At 45.2% G+C, this 18,674-nt stretch overlaps 1 protein-coding gene across 2 annotated transcripts in view; it reads right to left on the reverse strand.

Annotated features, from left to right (window-relative positions):
- The window catches only part of LOC126411634 (cadherin-87A), a 709,414-nt gene that overhangs the window by 269,628 nt on the left and 421,112 nt on the right, over positions 1-18,674 (reverse strand). The window lies entirely within an intron of this gene.

Genomic DNA, 18,674 nt, shown 5'->3' on the forward strand with positions numbered 1-18,674 from the left:
CCACCGCGAATAGCGCCGCCAAATCCCGGGCTCCGGCCTCGGCGCACAGTGAAACGCTCCTGCATCCTAACAGAGTTCCCACACTGCTGAGGCAGCGTCGGTATCACGTAAGATATTGTAACAAATATTAGACACATTTAACATTTTTCCCTGAGAGGTCTCGCTCTCTCTCTCTCTCTCTCTCTCTCTCTCACACACACACGCACACAAATACCGGGTGATCAAAAAGTCAGTATAAATTTGAAAACTTAATAAACCACGGAATAATGTAGATAGAGGGGTAAAAATTGACATACATGCTTGGAATGACATGGGGTCTATTAGAACAAAAAAAAAAAAAAAAAAAAAAAAAAAAAAAAAAAAAAAAAAAAAACAAAACAAAAAAAACACCATATTGCTAGATGCGTGAAAGATCTCTTGCGCGCGTCGTTTGGTGATGATCGTGTGTCAACCGCCACTTTCGTCATGCTTGGCCTCCCAAGTCCCCAGACCTCAGTCCGTGCGATCATTGGCTTTGGGGTTACCTGAAGTTGCAAGTGTATCGTGATCGACCGACATCTCTAGGAATGCTGAAAGACAGCATCCGACACCAATGCCTCACCATGCTTTACAGTGCTGTTCACAACATTATTCCTCGACTACGGCTATTGTTGTGGAATGATGGTGGACATATTGAGCATTTCCTGTAAAGAACATCATCTTACTTTGTTATGCTAATTATTGCTATTCTGATCAGATGAAGCGCCATCTGTCGGACATTTTTCGAACGTTTGTATTTTTTTGGTTCTAATAAAACCCCATGTCATTCCAAGCATGTGTGTCGATTTGTACCTCTCTATCTACATTATTCCGTGATTTATTCAGTTTTCAAATTTATACTGACTTTTTGATCACCCGGTATATACAGGAGCGCTTTCTTACAGCTTACGCTATCATTGATTTGCACTCAATAAGTACATACCTCAACAAAAGTTTACTGCAATGACTTCTTATAGTACCCCAATTAAGCTTTGTGCAATGCGTTGTTGGCAAAATAAACATAATTTCTTCTGAAAACAAGAACTATTTTGGTTAGTTACAAAGCAAGGCAGGCTCCCTCACAAGTGTACATCTTGAAAACAAAAACAGTGAAAATTTTTATCTCATGATGACGATTATCAGTCTTTAGTAGTCATTACGTCCTCCCCGCAGAGGGATGAGTTCTTCCACTCTGCGAGGCATGCTCTGGATGAGACTATCAAGTTTATCTTGACGTATGAGGTCCCTATCCTCAGTGGCAGCTTCAGTGAGGTCCTGAAAATTGTCAGGTGGATTCGGACGCTATGCCGTGGCCACCTTCAACATGCATTCATGTTTGGCTACTATGCTGGTCAAAGCATTCGGTTGATGCTGCACGTATGAAGATATCGAGACAAGACTAGAGTACGGTGCGGTCTTTTATTTTCATCGACAACGACGATGTTGTCACCACTCTCGTCTTTAGGGCCCTACAATCGTTTGCAGGACCTGTTGGAGGTATCGGGGACCAGTCTAACTGCCGTAGTCGGGATAAAGGAGCCCGCTGTCCCATCATTATTGCCGCCCGGAACATTACACTTCCACCTGCAAACGGGTGGACTTCCTGAAAGTATCGGCGTTTCTGGTGTCGTCTAGCGCTTCTCCAAACCTTAGCACGTCTAGTGTCCGGTCGCCAACCAATCCTGGTCTCATCAGCAAACATGACATTACTTCATTCTCCAATGGTCCATTTTGATGTGCGAGAGCCAGGTCCTTCGACTGCATCGGTTCCACTGGTTCAGTGCAAAACGTCTCATTGCTCTTGTGGAATGAAGAACCCCCTGATGCAATCTTTTACACACTGTTTTGTCCGAGATACGAATCCCTGCTGCCAGGTAGAAGTCATTTCCAATACTTCTGGCAGCTGATGCTCGGCGCCTGCGAGCCGACAATTGGAGGAAACGATCCTACATTGGTGTTGTCATGCGAGGATGGCCACTGCGATGCCTGTTGTTCACATTTCCCATTTCTCTGTACTTTCTCCACACATTAGACACGCCGCTTTGAGTGACACGTAACCGATCGGCAACGTCTTGCTGTGTATGACCTGCAGAAAGTAAAGCCACTACCCTGACTCTGTCAGAGCGTTGCACGCCTCTATGTGGGGTGTTACTGCAGTGTTGGACACAACCTGAATGAAGCTGTTGTTGATACTGGACTGCTCGTGGTGTGCCGCTTTGGCAGCGGTATGTTTACATGACCAGGAAACATCCACAAAGCACGCTCTACTACACTCCTGGAAATTGAAATAAGAACACCGTGAATTCATTGTCCCAGGAAGGGGAAACTTTATTGACACATTCCTGGGGTCAGATACATCACATGATCACACTGACAGAACCACAGGCACATAGACACAGGCAACAGAGCATGCACAATGTCGGCACTAGTACAGTGTATATCCACCTTTCGCAGCAATGCAGGCTGCTATTCTCCCATGGAGACGATCGTAGAGATGCTGGATGTAGTCCTGTGGAACGGCTTGCCATGCCATTTCCACCTGGCGCCTCAGTTGGACCAGCGTTCGTGCTGGACGTGCAGACCGCGTGAGACGACGCTTCATCCAGTCCCAAACATACTCAATGGGGGACAGATCCGGAGATCTTGCTGGCCAGGGTAGTTGACTTACACCTTCTAGAGCACGTTGGGTGGCATGGGATACATGCGGACGTGCATTGTCCTGTTGGAACAGCAAGTTCCCTTGCCGGTCTAGGAATGGTAGAACGATGGGTTCGATGACGGTTTGGATGTACCGTGCACTATTCAGTGTCCCCTCGACGATCACCAGTGGTGTACGGCCAGTGTAGGAGATCGCTCCCCACACCATGATGCCGGGTGTTGGCCCTGTGTGCCTCGGTCGTATGCAGTCCTGATTGTGGCGCTCACCTGCACGGCGCCAAACACGCATACGACCATCATTGGCACCAAGGCAGAAGCGACTCTCATCGCTGAAGACGACACGTCTCCATTCGTCCCTCCATTCACGCCTGTCGCGACACCACTGGAGGCGGGCTGCACGATGTTGGGGCGTGAGCGGAAGACGGCCTAACGGTGTGCGGGACCGTAGCCCAGCTTCATGGAGACGGTTGCGAATGGTCCTCGCCGATACCCCAGGAGCAACAGTGTCCCTAATTTGCTGGGAAGTGGCGGTGCGGTCCCCTACGGCACTGCGTAGGATCCTACGGTCTTGGCGTGCATCCGTGCGTCGCTGCGGTCCGGTCTCAGGTCGACGGGCACGTGCACCTTCCGCCGACCACTGGCGACAACATCGATGTACTGTGGAGACCTCACGCCCCACGTGTTGAGCAATTCGGCGGTACGTCCACCCGGCCTCCCGCATGCCCACTATACGCCCTCGCTCAAAGTCCGTCAACTGCACATACGGTTCACGTCCACGCTGTCGCGGCATGCTACCAGTGTTAAAGACTGCGATGGAGCTCCGTATGCCACGGCAAACTGGCTGACACTGACGGTGGCGGTGCACAAATGCTGCGCAGCTAGCGCCATTCGACGGCCAACACCGCGGTTCCTGGTGTGTCCGCTGTGCCGTGCGTGTGATCATTGCTTGTACAGCCCTCTCGCAGTGTCCGGAGCAAGTATGGTGCGTCTGACACACAGGTGTCAATGTGTTCTTTTTTCCATTTCCAGGAGTGTATATGGGCTCTCGCCCGGTTAGCCGTGCGGTCTAACGCACGGCTTTCCGGACTGGGAAGAAGCGCCTGGTCCCCGGCACGAATCCGCCCAGCGGACTTGTGTCGAGGTCCGGTGAGCCGGCCAGTCTGTGGATGGTTTTTAGGCGGTTCTCCATCTGCCTCGGCGAATGCGGGCTGGTTCCCCTTCCCTTATTCCCCCTCAGCTACATTATGTCGGCGATTGCTGCGCAGACAAGTTCTCCACGTACGCGTACACCACCATTACTTACTCTACCACGCAAACATAGGGGCTACACTCGTCTGGTATGAGATGTTCCCTGGTTAGGGGGGGGGGGGGGAGGAGGGAAAGGGGGGTCCACCGGGGGGCCGAACCGCACAATAAGCCTGAAAGAGTGGTTCGGTGTGGGACGGCGGAGGGGTGAAGTGGACTGCGGTAGTCGTCGTGTGGTTGTGACCGCTGCGGCTGCGGCGGGGAAGGAGACTCTCCGTCGTTTCTAGGCCCTCAGTTAACATACAATACAATACAGTACAATACAATATGGGCTCTAACTGGATAATGCACGCAGTGCCTAGGTCAATGAGACCTCTAGTGTCGTTAACCACATTTTACGGTAGTATTCCGAACTTTTGTTGAGCAGTGTACATCGTGTTTTTCGGAACGAACATTCAGTCACAGAGTAAATTTCATTTGCTGCATACATAGTCCCTTGAATCTGTTTACACAGAACCATGTCTGAGCCTTCCATAATATGTTTCTGTGACTGCTTTGACGAGATATTGTGTTCCCAAAAATTTTCCATAGGGACTGCCTACTTTTATACTAGTGACTCCACCTTTGATGACACTTAATGATCAGTTCTGCATTACATAAGAGTATCCGGATACTTTTGATAAGATCGTATATATTTATCAAGATCTTTCGGCATTATCAACATTTATTTTTCCCTAAAAGTAATGCCAAGTGTGAATGATACTACTGTGGCTATGCGACACGTGTCCTCTCAATCTGCTACTGACAGTCTTTAATATATGTAGCTGAGTAAACATACTATGATGAGAAGGAAACTTGAAATTAAACAGTTTATGATAAACAGTGGACTTATTAAATTTGAGTTCATAAGAAGGCTCTATGTCGATCTAAAGTTCACTCATCTTACATGAACACACGCACTACCCTTTAAGACTTCGTTCGTTCCTCGTAAAGAGAAATATACTGTTCCGTATTGCTTGAATACTAATCATTGAACAAATATCTCGCGCTCCTGTTCGGGCCAACGGATCCGTGATCCGATTCGTACTTGTACACTCCATGAGCCAATCTCTCATACCAACAGCCTACGCGCCTTCTCTGTAGGCGTCAAAAGCTCAGCCCACTCCCTAGTTAACGGGGGGCATCCCCGCGTCACCTGTGATGTTGGTTCCAGCAGATATGGGTAAGGGTAAGATTCGGAACGCCGTAGTAGTATCGATATATATAACCCATACAATATACTGTAGTTTGAAACTGAATGAAGGAATTTCTTTTGGGTAACTCCTTCTATTCAGTGGAAAGAAAGTCTTGAAATTAATTACGACTGTAATACTATACTTGACAAATTTAAATAATTTCACGATATTGCACTTAAATAAAATGAACAACCCTTCCACGCTGCGGAGACCCCTCAATGTGGTATCCATGTAATACGATTCACATCGCGAGATGTAACAGTATTGGAAACCATCGTAGTAAGTTTGCAGAAGACAGGAATTGACATTCCCAGGTCTGAGGAAGGCGAGGACGTATCATCTCTGATAACACTATTACTAGTAAAGCAGTCCTCAGCTTGATGGATGCACTATTACGTCCGAAGAACGTTTCGCAGGTTCAGGCTACCTACGACTGCGGGTAGAATGTTGTTGGGTCGTATTGTGACACAGAGTAGTTTGGACTTGGGGCGCTTGGCGTGTCGGCGGATGAACCCACCGGTCAGTGATCTGTATACTACGTGGATGGAGAACACCCACATTTGGAGCACAGAACTTCCGCGTGCCGGCAACTTCACGTCATCTGTATTGTAGCCAGACGAAAGGTTTCTATCGATCAGTGTGTGACTAAGGACTGTTTACGTGATGATGATGATGACGTTTGGTTTTTGGGGCGCTCAACTGCGCGGTCATCAGCGCCCGTATAAAGTCCCAACTTTTACACAGTGCAATTTTGACACAGTCCAATCCAGCCACTGTCACGAATGATGATTATAATGAAATGATGAGGACAACACAAAAACCCGGTCCCTTGGCAGAGAAATCCCCAACTCGGCTTGGAATCGTGCGTGATCCAAAGGCAGCAACGCTAGCCACTAGACCGCCAGCTGCGGACAAGGACTGTTTACGTATTTCTAGTTATTAACCTAAAGCCATTGATTGTAACATTGGTCGAAGTACACTACTACCAGAGAAACACAAGATTTCAATACATTATAAGATGACCGCACCATGTAAATGGAAACACTCCTTCCTTTAGATATGCTGAAAGTTTTACTGTCTCTCTGGTTTCGTTCTTGCAATTGGTGCATATATTATTAAAATAAAACTGTCAAAGCTCATTTAACATGTATATATTTCAGCAAGTTGATAAGCATTTGTAACATTGCCCGAAACCCATTACCTGCCGTTTGTACACGACCTCCCCCCCCCCCCCCCCTTGACAAAGTAGACCAAGTGTAATACCCAGGCCGGCCGGAGTGGCCGAGCGGTTAAAGGCGCTACAGTCTGGAACCGCACGACCTCTACGGTCGCAGGTTCGAATCCTGCCTCGAGCATGGATGTGTGTGATGTTCTTAGGTTAGTTAGGTTTAAGTAGTTCTAAGTTCTAGGGGACTTATGACCACAGCAGTTGAGTCCCATAGTGCTCAGAGCCATTTGAACCATTTTGTAATACCCAGAACTGCACACAATTATCCTAAAAAGTCGATATTTAATGTACTGTTGATAGAAATATATTTTCACCAGCGCAATAGGTGACTCTACGACACTCAGTGGGAACGTGGATGCTGGGAGGCAGCACTGCATCACTTCATACACGAAGTGTGCGAAAACGTATTTCGTTTTATATGACAAGAGAGTGCCCTTAATATCACTTTCGAAATCATTTCTCGTCTCACTGTGTCGTAATTGTTATCATCAGCTGTGGCATGTCTGTACAAACGATGTCAACTCTACTGTTTGGGACATTTGATTTTAGTAGTAGTAGTAATAGTTTACAGTTTCATTAATCTGTAGATCACTTTTACAAGGCTACGGGATATACATGTTTTCGTATCACAATAAAAATGATATTATAAATAATTAAATAATATATATAAAATATAAAATAATATAATAAAAAGATATTATAAATAGAAATTATATATATATATATATCCTTCCACACTACAGAGACCCCTCTCTGCGGTACCTCGGAGGTGGTGTGTCCCATCGCTCGTGCGTCGACCATCACACCACTTTCAAAGTCACTTAATTCTTCATAACCTGCCATTGTAGCAGCAGTGGCCGATCTAGCAACTGCTCCAGACACTTTTCTTATATAGGCATTGCCGATCGCAGCGCAGTCTTCTGCCTGTTTACATGTCTCTGTACGATAAGTGACTGCCATCCTCTGACGGATAGTGCAACTATATCGGCAGCATATTGGCGAGGCATTCGTTTTCATGGACGACAATTCGCTCCCCCATGGTGCACGTCTTGTGAATGACTTCCTTCAGGATAACGACATCGCTCCACTAGAGTGACCAGCATGTTCTCCAGACATGAACCCTACCGAACATGCCTGGGATAGATTGAAAAGGGCTGTTTATGGCCGACGTGACCCACCAATCACTCTGAGAGATCTATGCCGGATCGCCGTTGAGGAGAGGGACAATCTGGACCATCAGTGCCTTGATGAACTTGTGGATAGTATGCCATGACGAATACAGGCATACATCAATGCAAGAGAACGTGCTACTGGGTATTAGAGGTAAAGGTGTGTCCAGCAATCTGGACCACCACCTCTGAAGTCCTCGCAGTGTGGTGGTACAATACGCAATGGGTGGTTTTCATGAGCAATAAAAAGGGCAGAAATGTTTATGTTGATCTCTATTCCATTTTTTTGTACAGGTTCCGGAAATCTCGGTACCGAGGAGATGCAAAACTTCTTTTGATGTGTGTATTTCCTGTACATGCTACATCTGAGCATATGATCATTGGGAAAGGATATTCAAATCCACGACTGTCGGGAGTAATCAGTTAGGTGGTTTAAGAGCAGAGGTACAAATAATAAATTATGAAATGTTTTTGTATTCCAGAGACCTCACAAACTTTTTTTGTTTTACGATAAGCGTTGAACATTGTAGTAACTCTGGGACTGTGAAGTAGATTGTGCTTGCTATTAGAAAATGCCTATCAGTGAACAGGAATTGGAATCATCTATGGCGTACAGAGTGTATATGGATCTTCGGTAGCCGTTACTGAGCTAAAGCTAAGGCTGGAGACTCTGTCTAGTGAAAATGGTAGTTGAATAACGGGGTGTGGGGCTGCGTGTGCTGCTCGGATGCACCTGTGACGTATGTCCTGATAACACGACGCTGCGCACTTAGCCGACGGATGGCGTATCACCAGCACAGGAAGATGGCAATGATTTGCAAAATAAACACAAGGAACTATGGGATTATTGTAACGGACCTATTGAACTCTCACGAGAAATTTAGAAACCTCCAGATGAAAGTCCCCCCTCCATTTATATGCATACAGGCGTCAGGCCGTACACGGTCTAAATGGTTCAAATGGCTCTGAGCACTATGGGACTTAACATCTTAGGTCATCAGTCCCCTAGAACTTAGAACTACTTAAACCTAACTAACCTACGGACATCACACAACACCCAGCCATCACGAGGCAGAGAAAATCCCTGACCCCGCCGGGAATCGAACCCGGGAACCCGGGCGTGGGAAGCGAGAACGCTACCGCACGACCACGAGATGCGGGCGTACACGGTCTACTTCTGCACCTAAATCTGCATCTGCCACTAGAGTTCTCTGAGCATGACCGTAACGCTCTCACGCTTACTAAACGAACCAGTAACGATACAGGCTGTTCTTTGTTGGATCTTCTCTAATTCCTGCTAAGAGCCGCAGACTGACGAACACCACTTACGAACTGATCGAGCGAATGTTTTTAAAGCTACCTCCTCCGTAGATGAATTGCAATTCCTTGGCAAATCTGCAAGAGGAAATCGTTCCGGCCAAATCGTTCTGGACAAATGACACGAGAGACAGAAAACAATGGGAGCCAGCTATCAGTGCCGTGCAATGGATAAAACACTGGATTCATACTCGGAAGGAACAGAATTCACATCTCTCTCCGAACAGTCTGACTTAGGCACGACTGAGACCAGGTACAGCTGCGGCCAATTTTCCGTGGAACACAGCTGTTTGTATGTGTAATATGTCAATATTGCAAAACAAATCAGTTTGGATTCCAGAGAAATGTAGGAACACACGAGGCAATATCGAACCTACGACTTCCCTTAGAAGATAGGTAAAGGAAAGACAAACCTATGTTTATAGCATTTGTAAACTTAGAGAAAGCTTTTGAGAATATTGGCTGGAATACTCTCTATGAAATTCTGAGGGCAGCAGTGGTAGCACAGAAACCAGACGGCAATTGTAAGAGTCGAGGGACAGGATATGGGAGCAGTGATTGAGGAGGGAGTGAGGCAGGGTTGCAGCTTAATGATCCCCTATGTTATTAAGTCTGTAACACTGAAAAAGCAATAAAGGAAACGCAAAATTTGGAGTAGGAATTTAAAGTTCAGGAAGAAGAAATAAAAACTTTGAGGTTTGCGATGACACTGTAATTCTATCAGAGTCAGCAAAAGACTTGGATGAGCAGTTGAACGGAATGGATAGTATCTTGAAAGGGGGATATAAGATGAACATCAACAAAAGCAAAAAGAGAACAATGGAATGTAGTCGAATTAAATTAGATGACACAGAGGGAATTAGAATAGGAAACGACACACTTAACATAGTAGATGAGTTTTGGTATTTGATCAGCAAAATAACTGACGATGGACGAAGGAGAGAGGCTATAAAATTTACACTGACAATGGTAAGAAAACAGTTTCTGAAGAAGAGAAATTTAGTCGAGTGTAGATTTAAGTGTCAGGATGTCTTTTTTTGAAAGTATCTGCATCGGTTATAGCCGCGTATGGAAGTGAAACTGTTTAGACAAGAAGAGAATAGAAACTTTTGAAACGTGGTGCTGCAGAAGAATGCTGAAAATTAGATGGGTAGGTCATGTAACTAATGAGGTGGTACTGAATAGAACTGAGGAGAAAAGAAATTTTTAGCCCAATCCGACTAGAAGAAGGGATCACTTGATGTGTCACATTCTGAGACTTCAAGGGATCACCAATTTAGTAATGAAGGAAAGTGTGGGAGGTAAAAACCGTAGAGAGAGAGACCAAGAAATGATTACAGTAAGCATTTTCAGAAGGGTGTATGCTCCAGTAGTCACTCGGAGATGAAGAGGTTCGCACAGGATATAGTAGCATGAGGAACTGCATCAAACTAGTGTTCGGACTGAAGACCACAAAAATGGTTCAAATGGCTCTGAGCACTATGGGACTTAACATCTGAGGTCATCAGTCCCCTAGAACTTAGAACTATTTAAACCTAACCAACCTAAGGACATCACACACATCCATGCCCGAGGCAGAATTCGAACCTGCGACCGTAGCGGTCGCGCGGTTCGAGACTGAACTGAAGACCACAACAGTTGGCTACCAGAGCCAGCAGGAGTCGTCTCAGACACTAATGTCAATTTGTGTGACACCATTCGACGCAAATACTGATCAAGAATTCGTTGTATATCACTAAGATCAATGTTTGCTTCCAGGACACTCAGCTATAGTTTCCGAGCAAGATAACAGTCGAGTGTCTACACCTCTGGTTTCTTGGTCCCCACCTCCGTGGCATCCGTTAATTTTAAACAGTCGACTGTTTATCCTCACAAGAAATGTGGTCTACTAGATCTCGAAATGCTGGCAATCTGTAGCTTTCTAGTATTTTGATACCTGCGTTAATTTTTGTTACTGTCTGTGCTCAGGCATAAAAGGATCCTATAACATGCAAGAATCGCCTAGTTCTGCATTCATATTGACGGAACTTATCCTGTTTGCACTGATAGTGAGCTGTCTTATTTTAATTTTTCGTAGCTGGGGTCACAGTCATGTAATTTTCTTTTAAAGGACGTTGTGGACGGCTTTGATTGTAATATTATTTATTTATACGACGGCACACTGGGAAGTAATGCCTCCGAATTTTTTATTCCGTTCTCAAGATTACCTTATGTAAATGAACGTTCACGCTAGCTTCTTGACCTTCGTTGACCTTACTATTACACATTATTGGATTCGTTTCGATAGCCGCTGTCAGGAAATAAGTACCACACTATAGCATCCCAATTCTTTTTTTTTTTAAGAGTTGACCATATCTCTGAAGCGACCCCACCTAGCAACAAAAAACTAACGTCGTATTATGGCCCCCGTTGCCCCATGCAACTTTTGTCCCACAAACTTTTCAGCTACAATCATATTTTCGGAGTTATTCTATGTGGAAAATGTTAGTGACTCATCCTGTATAACGAAAACGAGAGAGTTCGGAAAAAAAGTCAGTAAACTGTTCATTACTTCAAAAGTAATTGCTACAACTGCTAACACATTTATCCCAGTATGATGCAAGACGGTTGATGCTCTCATGGAAAAAAGTTTGCGGTTGCCTACGGAACCATCATTATACCCAGGCATGCGCCTATTCGTCCGAAGCAAATCGACGGCTACGAAAGGGCTTTCTTGATGGCTTCAAAAATAGGGAAAGAGCACGGGGAGACGTCGGCACTGATGTGTGAGGGATTCCCAACGAAACTTCTGCAGTGTAGTCGAAACAACTTGTCAGCCCGCCCACATGTTACCTAGGTTGCCCAAGAAGACGAGATCAACCAGGGAATGCCACGAAAACATTTACTGGACCATAAGGCTCTCTCCTCCGCCTGGACCCTTCCGACGATTATGGTAGTGTGTTCGTTTTCAGTTCCATAGAGCATTAAACGTGGTTCATGTGAAAACGCCACCTTCCGCCGCTCAGTCGATGTCCAACAGCGGTACCGGCGGGCAAATTCGAGCTTCGTCTCCGATGAACAGCAGTCAGCATGGATGCATGAAACAGGCGCCTCGTATGGAGGCTCATACGCAGCAAAGTTCGCTGAACGGTCGTTGTGGAGACACTGTCGGTGGCCCCTCGGTTCATCTGGGCCGTCAGTTGTTCACCAGCTGCACGTCCATTCGCCCGTACCAACCTCCGCATAAGTCGTTCACCCTTGTCATCTGTGGCTGTGGTGCACCACAGTTGCCTCGCCATCAGCTTTGGATAGCGTCATTTTGGCATGCACGGTATATCCTAACCACGGTGGCACCCGAAGAGCTTACAAACTTAGCCGTTACGGAAATGCTTACACCCTTGGCCCAAAAGACAATGATCATGCTCTTCTGGACGTCAGATAAATCTCGCCATTTTCACTTTACAGCAATGACTGCACTGTTTTCAGCGGCCTCCCGACACGCTTTGTATACCCTCCAGTATTAGTGCTGCCACCTGCCGTCCTATGAGTTCTTATTGCAGGTTGACCTCGAACGTATGCGGTGGTCACAATAATGCGACTGGACCGTGTATTCGTATGGATTCGTCGCTTACTACCACTATCTTCGATGCCAACTCGCAACAAATGGCATAACAATTCACCAAATAACTTACTACGATCACGTTTAATGGTTACCGTGACCACGACATTCACAACGGAGCGTTTAGAATCCCACTGAACGCTCATGGGCTGTCGGAGAGCCGGCAGCGGTGGCCGAGCGGTTCTAGGCGCTTCAATCCGGAACCGCGCGACTGCTACGGTCGGAGGTTCGAATCCTGCCTGGGGCATGGATGTGTGTCATGTCTTTAGGTTAGTTAGGTTTAAGTAGTTCTAAGTTCTAGGGAACTGATGACCTCAGATGTTAATTCACGTAGTGCTGAGAGCCATTTTAACCATTTGAGCTGTCGGAGAATATGAGATATAGACCCGCAGAACAAGATAAACTCGACCGCCAGTGTTCGTTATCCGATGTAGTGAAACTGCAGAAAATCTGAATCCGTGCGGAGGGTCAAAAATATTTCACTCTTGTAGAACGTTGAATTGTTTCTAGTGGATACATATTGAATTAGTGTGAGGTTTGAAACTTACCTTAGGTTATCATTTGCTACTCTGTGTCCTTTACTCTCTCTCTCTCTTTCTCTCTCTCTCTCTCTCTCTCCGTCCGAACAGTCCTCAGATAGCACAACAGCATCGACCGACCGCCGTATCATCCTCAGACGACTGGCATCACCGGATGTGGATTTGGCGGGGCGTGGAGTCAGCACACCGTTCTCATGACCGTTGTCAGTTTGCGTGACCTCGCGCCGCTACCACTGGGTTAAGTAGCTCCTCAACTGCCATCACGAGGATGAGTGCACCCCTACAGGTCAACAGCACATGATGACCCAAATGGTCGTTCACCAAGTGCCAACCACGCCTGACGGTGCTTAACATCGGTCATCTGACGGGCTCCGGTGTACCCACCAAGGCGCGGCCGTTGACTCATTTGCTACTGTACTTTATTTAAACCACATTGCAACCTTTTTCACACCAGTGATCCATTCAGGCAATTTGTCTGTCTTTCAATAGAACGTTTTGCTACCAACTTGAGTATGTGGGCAAAACACAATATATGACTGTTTCTTCACATGCTATTTCTGTTGCTTTATCCATTGCACTGTTGCCGTTATATGATCAGAAAGATATTTGTTTAAATGAAGAAAAAATTATTGACAGTGGTAAGAAGTAGCTTCCCCCCCCCCCCCCCCCTTCAACATAGAACACTATATCTTTACCAGAGCGATGTTAACAATGTTACGAGTACTTCAGTATCGTTATTGCAACATCGATGCTTAAACTCCTAGCATTATCGCATATCACTAAGCAGGACCGAGTCTTGCGAAGCACTACCCTGTTGAAACCAATATTCGAATTGAGAGCAGCTTTGCCCTTTTTTCTAGGCAGCAGACCTCCACATGATGAGCCTCATCTCTCAGTGGGTATTCTTGACAAAATACCAGGAACTTACGATGATGTTGTCAGATTTTTTTAAAAATATGTTGGCTTTCGGTAACTGCCCATGCAGCCAGTGGAAAGACGATACGAGACTGCGCTTCGACGGGGTGTTCAAAAAGTCTCTCCGCAGTGCCGCATGATTGTTAGGCGCGCGTGCCGCATGCCGCAGTGAATATACCGAAATGAAACTCAGTGAAATACAAGTTATTAATTTATTGAATATTCATTTTTATTTACAAATTTTCACATTAAATGTTGAAAGTGTCCCTCTGTTGTTTAGTACACAATTCAATTCGTCTAATCATGTTTTAAAACACAAGCTGTAACATTTCTTCTGTAACAGAAGCAGTGAAAGTGGATATTGTAGTTTTCATCGATGGATTTTGGACGGTTTTTATGGACAGTTGGAGGCCAAAGTCCCTGTGAAATTATGCGATCACCAAAAACATCAGCAAGCAGTGACATTGAAACGCGAGCTGTATGCGCGCCGTTGCACCATCTTGTTGAAAATAACACACACCAACGATACTACTGACGCTGGCTAAGATAAACGAAACAGTAGAATGTTGGGAGAGTCCACTTGACGGGACGTAACCCAGGCGGGCGAACAATCATACGGCACGCTCGGCTAACAATCATACGGCACTGCGGAGGGACTTTTTGAACACCCCGTATAATTCAGAATATTAGCGTCAAGCCGTACCCGAGAACGAAATTACATCAGCTCACGCTTGTGATGTAACGCCATACAGGCGACTTTAGTGCTAGTTATGACGACACGAAGACAAGGACAACACAACACCCAGTCAACAAGCTGAGAAAAACTGCCGCGGTTGGAAATCGAACCCAGGTCCCTTCGCTCAGAAATCTACCGCACTGACCCCGTAGCTACATTTTTTACTTCTTTTTCTGTTTTTTTCCTTCAATCTGTATCTTTGTTGTTTTTCGTTAATTATACAGTGCGAAAGATGTCGCATGATATCTCTCAAATTTCATCGTTGAAAGCTTCACTCATTTTTTATTTTTACTTTCATTTTTTTATTGCAGAGAGCAATCAGCCCCCTGACGGAAAACGATGAGCTACCGTGCCAGCACTACCGAGGCGGACATTGCCAAAGGTCCGTTACTTCACCATCGAGAGTATTGCATGAGGTGTAATTGGGATTTAACAGCGGAGGTCATCAGTCCCCTAGAACTTAGAACTAGTTAAACCAAACTAACCGAAGGACATCACATACATCCATGCCCAAGGCAGGATTCGAAGCTGCGACCGTAGCGGTCGCGCGGTTCCAGTCTGGGCCGCCTAGAACCGTTCGGTCACTCCGGCCGGCGTACTTGAGAGATCCCGACGAGAATGCGACTACCGCTTGGACAACTGATTTGCGTGGGGTGCCTCTGAGGAAACAATAACACTTCATTCTTTCAGAGAGGGTGACAAGGCTACGTCAAGCGTAGGTGAAAATGTAGCCATCTGAATAACGCCCATAATTTGTGACCGTCTTGTATTCTGCGGCTGCAAAACTAGCTGGCTGCCCCCACTGCGGACATCTCCACAGCGCTCCGGTCGGAAGATGACAGAGCATGAATATTAATCAGCCAGCAATTTCAATTAGAGACTCTCTTGAGCTGTACAAGAAAGACTTCGCAGGTTTTTCTCTGTTTGTCTTTCTACCGTTTCTCGCTTCCTGGGAGGTGAACGTGATAAAATTTATTAAGCCCAGGGCAGAGTTTAAATTTCACTGAATTCTGTCGCCGTTCCTAACTCAGTTTCTCAGTGTCGACTATACCGGATCAGATGAGGTAGGATAATTAAATTACTAGATTGATTCTAGAAAAGAAATTATTTCATTAATCATCCAACCAAGGTGTGCGTTGACGAAGTAAGAGTTGCGGATGGAAATGGTATGAATATCGGGATGCACTTGTATCCCATGGAAGCATAAACAAACCCGCGATTGTTTACTGAGACAGATTAAACCATGTGATATTCGAATCAGAAGTCCTCCTCCAAAATTATTTCCTACTAACTCTTTAATATAGGCAAAAAATACGTTTAGCAAACAAATTTCGTTTAGCAAAATAAATGTCAATAATTAGTAACGCTGTTACAAAAAATGCATTAGAATTACTGTTCAAGATTGCTATGTGTTGTTAAAAACACGAAACTAAATACTGTTGTATTATGTATATTATACACTCGCTTACCTCAATTATTTCAGAATAAAATATTTCATGATATCTTTGAAGATTATTTTCTATAAAGCCTAGTTTTCAGCAGTTGTAACGACAAGTGATTCCCGTCGTTCGTGTATAACTGAAAATCCATAAAAAAAATTCAGGCATTTTAATTTCGAAAAGATTTGCACACCAACAGCGTTTGTGACCGTGACACATCTACAAATTGTTAACACTGACCACACCTTTAGGAAACTGATTCCTCCAGTTTTGAAAGATGAAATCACTTAATTTTGAAATGAACCACTTTATTTCCTGTACTCAGAGTAAGCATCTACCTGGTGGTTATAATTAAACAGACGGTGTTCCGAGTGCTGCTACGCGGGCTGTATGCAGCACAGGACACTGAAACATCGTAGGTATGCTCATTAAATGGTGTGCTCGTGCGGTATGCTGAAAAGAATAAGAGAGTCACTTTCTGCCACGAGGAGAGAACATGGCGCTGTAAGCAATCAGAATGTGAAATGTTTCCTGCTATGATGTCAGTATGCTTTTTATCTCTTGACGGCGCGTGTCGACTTCTTTTGTGATGGTGTAAAGGGTCAAGAAGGTTAAAGGTTTCCGTTCGAAACCCTATGGCTACCGAGTTGAAAACCTCAGCACTGGTGGCAAAGTTGTTTTTTCAGAACGGCAGCAATAGCAGCGCTGCAGTGCGGGAATATCGCTAACAGAAACAACTGCGAAGAGGCCCCATTTCAATCAACGGGTTACAGAATATGATCAAAATATTTGAAGAGACAGGTGAATTATGTGGTGCCACAGGGAGAGGGAGACGGCCCATTCCCGTGGCAGTTGTTGATGAAGTTACTGTAGCTATAACCGACTGTGCAGCACACGCCTCAAATCTGCAGCTAGTGCTCAAGCTGTGCCAACAATTAAAAAGATTTTACGGTGCATTTCACACTGGTATCCATACAAGGTTATTAGGAATGTGCATCTGATCAAACCCCAAGACGGACTACGACGCCGTGATTTTGCCATTCGTTCTTTGGCATTGATGGAAATGGAAGACATGTGGCTCGGGAATATTCCTTGGATGGACGAGGTAAATTTTATTCTGCTCCACCACACGTTGTGCAGGAACATCCACAGCACTCAGCGCGCTCCCTGACTGTGCTCTTTGATTCTCAGCCCGTTTTTCTTCGAGGAGATGAAAATTCAAATGGCTCTAAGAACTATGGGACTTAACATCTGAGGTCATCAGTCCCCTATGCTCAAGACTACTTAAACCTAACTAACCTAAGGACATCACACACATCCATGCCCGAGGCAGGATTCGAACTTGCGACCGTAGCAGCAGCGCGGTTCCGGACTGAAGCGCCTAGAACCGCTCGGCTACAGTAGCCGGTGAGGAGATGACATCTCAAGGACCTGATTGGTGTACAGTGACATCTGTGTGTTGTAAGAACCTCCATGTACAACACGTGATTTCAGCTTCGTAAAAACGCAACTGTGTCCACACTACCATTTTCATGCAAGATGGGGCGACACCACACGTCGCTTCCCAGGTGAAAGATTTGCTTCGAGTGACCTGCGGTAACGACCGCAACATCTCTAGAAAATTTCAAGATATATGACCTTCCAGATACTCCGACCGAAATCCATGTGGTTTCTGGCTGTGAGGATATCTGAAAGACAGTATCTATCAGGGATATATCTGGACTCTTCATGATCTGAAGGATGCATACAACTTATCACTCTTAATTACTCCGTTTATGCTGCTGTCGACACTGCCATGTTACAGGTGAAGCATTTTACTAAGAGTGGAGACCATATTGAACACTTGTTTAGCTTGTGACCATTTCCAAAGAAACGTGCCAGAACCACCGTTATCACGTTCGTACTCTCTTTTCTTGCTACCATACTGCATTCTGACTGCTTACAGCGTCACATTTTCTCTTGATGCCAGAAAGTGGACCTATCGTTTCTCATCATACTCCGCGAGCGCGCCGATTAATAATCACCGATTGATGGTCATGATCCAGTATTTGTATTTGGTAAATTTATTTAATTTCCATAGCTCAAACAGAAAATTAACGAAGTTGTAATTGTTTACACGACGAAGTTCTGTACGCAACATTTCGAGTATTGGTGACTATTTTTCACTTTTGAACTTTTCCGCGAATCACAGTTTCTTCAGAGTTAGCGTCACTGTTATGTTTTTCTCAAGTAAATGTGACTACCTTCATTGTGTTCTCTATTTTTGGCATTCTATTGCTTATAGTAATAGTTGCATATTTATTTTTGTGACATCAGAAAGTACAGAAACAGTTTAAGAAGTACAAGGCCGGTAAGAACTTGTACTGTTTTTGTAAAATTTGTTATACCGTTAATTCGGTTAGGATTACAGCTCAGGAGTATGCCACAATGACATTTCCCCTCCTTTTTTTGACGTGTAGTTCAGAAAACATTTCGGCCTCGTGAATTGTTTCAGTCTTCTGATTCGCGACTCTGGCAATGGAAGGCAGAGGCTTATGGTAGCTGACGAATCGTCGAGACAACTCGCTGGTTGCACTG

This window comes from Schistocerca serialis, chromosome 1, assembly GCF_023864345.2.
Source record: "Schistocerca serialis cubense isolate TAMUIC-IGC-003099 chromosome 1, iqSchSeri2.2, whole genome shotgun sequence".
In the NCBI taxonomy this organism is placed as follows: domain Eukaryota; kingdom Metazoa; phylum Arthropoda; class Insecta; order Orthoptera; family Acrididae; genus Schistocerca; species Schistocerca serialis.